General features: G+C 41.6%; 1 pseudogene; it reads right to left on the bottom strand.

Annotated features, from left to right (window-relative positions):
- The window catches only part of LOC135245708 (NACHT, LRR and PYD domains-containing protein 3-like), a 251,271-nt pseudogene that overhangs the window by 61,941 nt on the left and 180,388 nt on the right, over positions 1-8,942 (bottom strand).

Genomic DNA, 8,942 nt, shown 5'->3' with positions numbered 1-8,942 from the left:
GTCGGGGGAAAGATGCAACATGTGGAGCCACATCCACTGATGTAGCTTGTTGGGGACCCGTTACCGAAAACTTGCGTAGCTATTGGGTGAGCAAAGGAATAAAAGCATCCTTGTCATGTCAAAATGAAGACATAGCATTCACAGCATCAGAACGATTGTATAAAAATCAGAACAGACAATTGAGTAAGACCTTGTTTTCGCGTAATCTGCGTAATGGGGAGAGTGTTACCCGTGAGTGGCTAGTTTATTCTCCAACAACCGGTAATGTATATTGCTTTTTTTGTCGGCTTTTCGGCGGGACACCATAGCCACGCGTTTCCACCGCAGGAACTTTACCCCGGAACTAGGAACCTTTTGAGGAACTCAGTACATTTTGACCGCAGGAACTAGGGTCTAAATTTAGTTCTGGGGGCTTTATTTTACCCCCCAAGCTTTATTTTGCTCAGGGGGTAGTACTTTCCAAAAGTACCGGAACCTTTGGGGTGGGGCGCAAGTGCTGAAAATTTCTGATTGGTCGACTACTTGCAGTGTTTTATTTCAACCGCCATGTTTAAAAATATGCAGCCGCAAACCAATTTATTTTCATAATAACTTCAAATCAAAATTGTATGTTATGCGGCGCAGTAGCCTAGTTTTGGTTATAGCCTGCCAACGTCTTGGAATTATAATATGTGCTCTTCTGTTCTTTTCTTGCTTTAGTATTCGTTTTATAAAATGCTAAGCATTTGTGCTGGGACAGCATATTACGTACCAGAACATTCAAACGGATTAATTCGGTTGCTGAATATTTTCTTCCGGATTTTCTTTGTTAGCCCGTTGTAATTGACTCAAAACGTTTGATACAGTTATGTGAGGTATGCGGTAGTTCTGCGTAATTCACATTGGTGATACAGTAAAAGCAAACTGGAAATCACCTTCCGCACTTTTTGTCAGGGTAAAATAACAGGTTAATTCTAGTAATCGTCCCTTTAGCTTTTTCAGACTACTGTAATTTTACTCTGCCATTCTTCAATTCCACAAAAAGACCAGGAAGACTATGGACTAATGTATGGTGCATGGTTCGCATCTGGAGGGCACACTTTGCTGCTCGGCTAGCAGTAACTTCGAAGGAAAGCAAACGGTGGCTGTACCACTGCTAATTTAAATTTTCACGCAAGTCCGAGTTTTCGTTCTATTCTTGTCATTTTGCGATTAGCCTATATGGAATTGATGATGAGCAAGTAATCAAACAGCAAATTTTTTTGTTTACGTGTGCATGTTTTCTGCTGTTGTTGTCAGTTATATTGGAAATATGAATGCATTCTGTCGCCTCGGATGTCAAGACATGAAAGTGAATGTTCGCATAAAAACGTAATGAATGTGTTTGAGAGGATATATAAAACAGTTACAATCTGACTATTGGCCTGTTATATCCTATTTGTTGCATAACAACGGTCCAAGTTCAACTACCAACAACAGTTTTGCTTGACAACGGTAAAATATGCCCAAACGGCTGCAGAAGAATATTTCAATTCCAGGTGATTAAATCGATAAAAATCAAAAAATACAAAAGTAACCATATATAGTCATTGTTGGCAACCCGTTGTATATAAGTGGAATAAATCCCTCCGGGCTGTCCCGGTTATTAGAAAATAATGTAGGCTACTTCGGTGGTAGTATGGGGTTACAGAAGAAATCATAGGACAGATGGACCGACGACAACGTCGCTTTTTCATACCTCAGTGGGCTAATTTGCCTAATCTTCGCGGGACTTTAGACCGCGGTGGAAACGCAGACAACAATGGGCTGAAGGAACCTTTTAGTTCCTTGAAAAGTAGTTCCTGGGACTAAAAGTTCCGGGTACTTATGGTGGAAACGCGGCTCATCTGCCTTTTCTCAATCCGGGTTTTCTGATTGGAAACATGCTTCTTGTCAGACTGAAGAGCATGAGTCAAGCCAGTCTCATTGAAATGCAATGCTCATCTGGTTCGCTCACACACAGGTGCACGGAATTGACAACGAACTTAAGGAGCGCTGCGAAGAGGAGGGGAAGTATTGGCGCGAGGTCCTGAAATGAATTGTCTCCGTTATACAGTTCTTGTCAGAACGAGGTCTCGCATTCCGAGGAGGCGATGAAGTTCTCGGTTCCCCTAACAATGGCAACTATTTGGGAATACTTGAGCTACTCAGCAAGTTTGACCCCTTTCTTGCCAAACATATCAAGAAATATGGAAACCAGGGGAGTGCGTCTACTTCCTATTCATCCAACACTATATGTGATGAATTCATTGCAATTATGGGACAGCGAGTTCAAGCTGAAATTATTCTAATGTTACAGAAAGCTAAGTACTTCTCTCTTGTTGTTGATTCAACCCCAGATTTAACCCATATCGATCAGCTGACATTCGTGATAAGATATTTCTCTCATGAAGGTCAAGTCCTACGCGAAGCAAGCCGCAATCTTCAGAAAAAATATAGCACCGATTTACAGCATGTTTTTGATGATGAGCTTGTTCAGTTCATTAAATTCTGTGACACAACAACTGACGATCTGTCACCAAGAAACCTGATGGTCTTACTGAGAGAGAAACAAGTCCAAAGTGCTTTCCCAAACGTGGACATCGCACTCCGAATTTATGTCACTCTTTCTATTTCAAATGCCACCGGAGAAAGATCATTTTCCAAGTTGGGCATTATTAAGAACAGACTGAGGGCATCCATTGAGGAAAATAGACTGAACGGGTTGACCATTCTGTCCATTGAGCATGATCTGCTGCGCCAGCTGGATTTTAAGGATTTAATTAAGGATTTTGCATCAAAGAAAAGCAGGAAAAAGGTCTTTTAATGACATCACTGGTGAGTCAGATTTTTTTTAATATGCTAGTTTAAGTCTTAAATATTGTCGTGTAGTTTATAAACAAAAATGACTACGATATTCTATCCAGTGATGCCCATATGTATTTCTCATACAAATAGAATTAGAATGTTGTTTTTTTTTTTTTTTGCCGTGTGATAAAACTGCTCGAATTTTGATTATCCTGCCGTTGTGTGTTTGCAGTATGACTATAATTGGCGTTCTTTTGTATGGCGTTGGTGTGTATTTTCCCATGGCCTCTTTGCACTGGCTTATTATGGGGTTGTCTTGTGTTGCGTATCTTTGCGTGCGTCGCCGCGGCGGGGGGGCCTCTGAGCTGCGTAGCCCAGGGCCTCAAGATGGGTAAACGCGGCCCTGATAATGATCTTATTTTATGCTTAATATCTTCAGAAACGCCACAACCCTGTAGCACACACACAGGTGTGTAATGTGAAGGAGTACAACTCATCTTCATCACAAGGTCAGCGTATGAAAGAGAGTGGGGTATAAGTATGGATTTCATTAGAGTTCATAGCAGGTAGTGAATAATGGGGATGGATGAAGACTGCAATATGTGACAGAAGTGAATCCAGAAGTGGGCAGAAACCTGGCAAATGAAACTCAATAAAGCTAAATGTAAAGTTCTACATGTGGGAAATAATAACACAAGGCTAGATTACTTTATGGGAGGAACAACATTGGAATGTGCTCAATTTTGGGAGTAATAGTTGATCAAATCCTTTCAGGTTCTAGGCACTGTGCTGTAGCAGTAAAAAAGCCAACAGGATGCTGGGATAGTAGTGAGTATAAATCAAGGCTCCAGAGTGCGACCATTTTGGGTGCACATGCGACCAAAAATCTGTCAAGTGCGACTAAACATTTTCATTGGTCGCACCGGTGCACCTGACATTTAGCAGGTCTGTCTGTGTGTGTGTAGCGTTATTTTTTTTCCCCACCCGCATTCTGCGAAGACCCGCCCCTACTCTGCCTCTGATTGGCTCTGACCCTGATATTCTTCTTCGCTGAATGCGGGTGGGGAAAAAAATAAGGCATGTGTGTATTAGTGATGTGCGGATCGCAGTTATATCCGCGGGCACCACGGTTAATCTGCGGATCGGGCGGGCCGAGTCATAAAAATTAACATTCTGATTAATAGCGGATGGGTTACGGGTGGGGGAGATAATAACTCATCATTAATGAGGAAAATATTAACTACATTCTCTAAAATGTGAACATATTTTAAGCTTCATTTTTCGTCAGGCGCGAATTAGCAGACTAGACTCTCGTTGCGCCAACTGCAGCATCCATTTGTCTTAAGCAGCAATGGAGGCAAAATAGATCAGAGAGAAAATTAAAAAAGAAGAATTAAAAAAAGCAAGGGCAGAAAAGTTCCGTTTGGGAGCGATTTAGTGAATGACGAGTCAAGTGCTGGGTATGTCATATGCAACAGCTGCGAAATAATGAGAAATAGCGGTATGAACGATAAAAGTTTTGAGGAAAGACTTCAGATGCTGTCTGAGTGTCTGTGACTGTTGTGGTTCCTCTGAATTTGTGCCCTTATGTCTATATTTATTATTCAAGCCTGCATGAACTTTTTTAACTTTTCAAATGGTCATTTACAGACAAGGTTAAGTATACATTTCGTAAGAAATTTAACCTCCAAGATGGTCTTTAATGTGACGAGAAGTGCTATATGAATATAATGCATAACACGTGCCCACGCCCGCCAGCCCCCATTACATTAAATTACATTATATTACATTACAGGCATTTAGCAGACGCTCTTATCCAGAGCGACTCACACAACTTTTTACATAGCATTTTTACATTGTATCCATTTATACAGCTGGTTATATACTGAAGCAATGCAGGTTAAGTACCTTGCTTAAGGGTACAACGGCAGTGTCCTACCTGGGAATCGAACCTACAACCTTTCGGTTACAAGCCCAGTTCCTTACCCACTGTGCTACAGCCCCCCCCCCACCTATTGCCCACTTATTATTTCTACCAGCCCACCCTAATACAGCAGGCTAAAACCGGCTCTGCTGGCAGCCCTATATTTCACTGCACAGATCCATAATCACTAATTCTATTTAGTTAAGGTCACACAGTACACAACATTACTCACCCCAGTCTCTGTAGTTTACAGTTTGGACTCATCAGTGGAGCACAGAGCAGCTTCACTCCTGAATCTCCCAGGTTATTGTTGCTGAGGTCCAGATCTCTCAGGGGTGAGTTTGATGACTGGAGAGCTGAGGCCACAATTTCACACGACATCTCTGTGAGGTCACAGCCGATCAGTCTACAAAAGAGTATTTGATATTGTATTTTTAAATAGCGCAATATCCTGTAAAATCTGATATGTGCAATGTTACAGTAATCATGTTGAGTGATGAAGAGTGATATTGAGGATCTGCAGATATCCACCCCACACTTGCTGCAGCTGTGCGTCAGCTGAACTTACTGTAAGAGGCCCTCTGTGTCAGTTCTGTTCTTTCCTAATACAGCTAGGTCTATTACAGGATCCAGAAGAAGCCATGGGGAGATGACAGACCAGCAGGTTGAAGGAGCCATGTCTTTTCCCCTTTAATTGTAGCTTTCCCCATTGCATACTTGCACAATTAATAAGAGCTTTTCTCCTCTTTCTGCCCTTGCATGTCCACTTCCCATGAGTCCTCAATAGGATGCTTAGCAGGGTGATCTACACTAGATCATTTAAACTTAATCCAGTTATGCAAAGCAAGTTTATTCCATCTATCGCTCAGTGGTATTTCTCCCATCTCATTAGTAATGCATTAATTGGTGTTGTTCTGAGTGCCCCACAGCATATCCTCAAAGCTCTTGCCTGTTTAACATATGATGCCAAGAAGGGAATTGGGGTGCAGTCCACCAGGGGGCAGCATCGGCCCTACAGACGGGTATAGCTGCAGCTGTGGTTCATTGCAATCACATCAGCTGTGGCCCATTACCTAATCATGGGCTCTATAAGAGGCCTAGCTTCCAGGCCTAGGGGAGGGTGCTTTTAGATGGTGTTTGGGAGCTGGGCTATGGACAGTATGGTGGGTTGGTGCCAGTTTTGTTTGGAGCAGCTAAAGGTGCTAACCGTGCCTTATACATGAGATCCCTTGTGTTCCTGCTATAATGACCTGGCTCATATGCATGAGGAGTCTCCTTGTGTTCCTGCTATATAATGACCTGTGCTCTATATAGCAGTGAGGAGTCTCCTTGTGTTCCTGCTATATAACGTCGCAATAGCCTGTCTCCTTGTGTTCTGCTATATGACCCGGCTATTAGAGTGAGGAGTCTCCTTGTGTTCCGCTATATAATGACCCTCTACCCTCTGCCTAGCTAGATAAGTAAAGCCAACTGCTGTTGAAGTACATAGCACTACTCACCCCAGTCTCTGTAGTTTACAGTTTGGAGTCATCAGTCCAGCACAGAGCAGCTTCACTCCTGAATCTCCCAGGTTATTGTTGCTGAGGTCCAGATCTCTCAGGGGTGAGTTTGATGACTGAAGAGCAGAGGCCACAATTTCACAGGACTTCTCTGTGAGGCCACAGCTGTTCAGTCTGCAAAAGAGAGTTGATATATTATTATTATATATATATATATATTATATATATATTGTGTTTAAATAGCGCAATATACTGTAAAATCTGATGTGTGCAATGTAACAGTAATCGCATTGAGTGATAAAGAGTGATGTTGAGGATTTAAAGTTACTGATGCTCTGAGGAAAATGACTTTGCTACAATCTCCAACTGCAGCACTTTAGGCCTGAGAATTAGACGTCCTGTTGGACAGAACTCTGACAGTTCTACAGATGAAATTCCTACCCAAATGGCCCCCTTTCTTCTGACATTTGTCAGAGATACAACCAAAAGTAAAGATGCAAGAAATAACACAAGTCTTTCAGGGTGGACAGTGAGTTAGGCTCTGCTTCTTTACTTTTGCTGGTAACTGTGAGAAACGTCCCACAGCATTGCAAGCCAATACACAGCAAAAGCCAGATTCACTTTAGAAACACGAATGCAAAAAAGTGATCTGTTCACATATAACCAGGTACTGTAGTGTAGTCTGTCTGTTTTGCTGAGGTTATATATAACCGTGTAGTGCAGTCTGTCTGTTCTGCTGGTGTTACATATAACCAGGTAGTGAAACCAAAGCTATGTAGGAACTGTTAATGATGCCTTTGAGTTCATTTTGTTGGAATAGTGATACATTAAATGGTGCTGTCCAAGGAGACACCATTTAGCTTTTTCCAGGGTTTAGGAAACTTCAGAATCCTTGTACAGGCCAGACTTTAGCCTGAGATAAGCCACAGAATTACCTCAAAAACAGGCACTTTAACAGTCCCCTGAGAAGACCTCACCCTGACACCCATTATATCATACAATTTATTTACCTTCCTGTTTTCACTCTGTCTACAGGCACTATTGGATTCTGGGTCAGCCTACACCAGAATAAAGCAGAGACCAGGGTGGCACTATTGGCCTTGTAACATGGTGCATTTACTGCCTGACCTAATCTCACAATACAGTAACACAAACATTTCATTCATAACCACACTTGCCTCTCCCCAACCAAACTCAGCATTACATTAATAATAATGTTGAAAAAATATCTCATCTTCATGAACAATATAAGAGGGGTACAGACGGAGCAGGCTCTCTCTGGTCATCTCCCACTCACAAATTATCTATGCATGGACTAGGGAGAAAAGGGGGATTCTTCCCCCCTTTTGAAAAACATGGATTTGATTCAATCAACATTCATCCTTAACTGACTGCCATTTAAAAGGAGGGATTCTTTTTTCTACACAAACACAGTTCGAACAACTTCACCAAACTGAGTTAGATAAGAATAAGTGTAACACTTGTGTTTACTTTACAAATGTTAGTTCAATAAAGACCATAGGGGTGTTTGTATGGCTAATCTGCAAAAAATCAGACCTTGTTATTCTACTAATAATGCGGCTGACCAAACTCAGCTAAAAATTGGATTAATTAATATCAGATCACTAGCCCCTAAGGCAACTCTTGTAAATGAATTAATTACTGATCACCAAGTTGAAATCTTATGTGTAACTGAAACTTGGCTTAAAACTGTATATTGCCTTAAATGAATCCACCCCTCCTGGCTACAGCTATACTCACATTCCCCGTCTGACGGGTCGTGGCGGTGGTGTTGCTGCTGTATATAATTCTAATCTTTTTGCTATTTTGAAATCCGGCTTCAAATGTAACGTTTTTGAAGTGCTTGTTCTCAGTTTTGCACATCCAGACAAAAAAGCTGTCTGTTTTATCCTTGCAATTGTATACAGGCCACCAGGGCCATACAGTGGCTTTTTACTTGAGTTTGCTGATTTCCTTTCCAGCCTGGTTGTTAATTCAGATAAAGTAGTAATTGTAGGGGACTTCAATATTCACATGGATAGTGAAGGTGATCCTCTCAGATCAGCACTCTTGTCTATCACTGAATCTATTGGCTTCGATCAACATATACATCAGTCCACACATTCTCATAACCATACTCTTGATCTGGTCTTAACTTATGATACAGAAATAGCAAATATAGCAGTTATGCCTAAAAACCCTGTGCTATCAGACCATTATTGAATTACTTTCCAACTTTCACAAGTCTGTCATGTGTCACCAGATCCTTCATTCTACCTTATCTGTAAGCTTTCCTCCAGGACTGCAAATGCTTTTATTAATGAGCTCCCAGGCTCATTTGTGCACTGTGGGGATTTTCTTGGCTCCCACCCAAACGCATACAAAAATGCAAGCATTAGCTCAATTGATCAGCTGACAGACAACATAAATTACATACTTTCCAGAACCCTGGATACTATCGCACCTCTTAAGAAGAGGAAAGTCCGCTATAAGAAATTAGCACCCTGGTACAATGACCATACTCGTGCTCTCAAACAACCTTCATGCCAACTTGAGCGCAAATGGCGTTCTACTAAATTGCAGGTATTCCTCCAGGACTGGAAAGACAGTCTACTAACTTATAAACATGCCCTCTCCACAGCACGTTCCTCATACTTCTCTACTTTAATAGATGAAAATAGAAACAATCCTAGGCACCTGTTTAACACTGTTGC

This window comes from Anguilla rostrata, chromosome 19 (genome assembly GCF_018555375.3).
Source record: "Anguilla rostrata isolate EN2019 chromosome 19, ASM1855537v3, whole genome shotgun sequence".
Lineage (NCBI taxonomy): Eukaryota > Metazoa > Chordata > Actinopteri > Anguilliformes > Anguillidae > Anguilla > Anguilla rostrata.
This window is presented reverse-complemented; position numbering and strand designations above follow the sequence as displayed.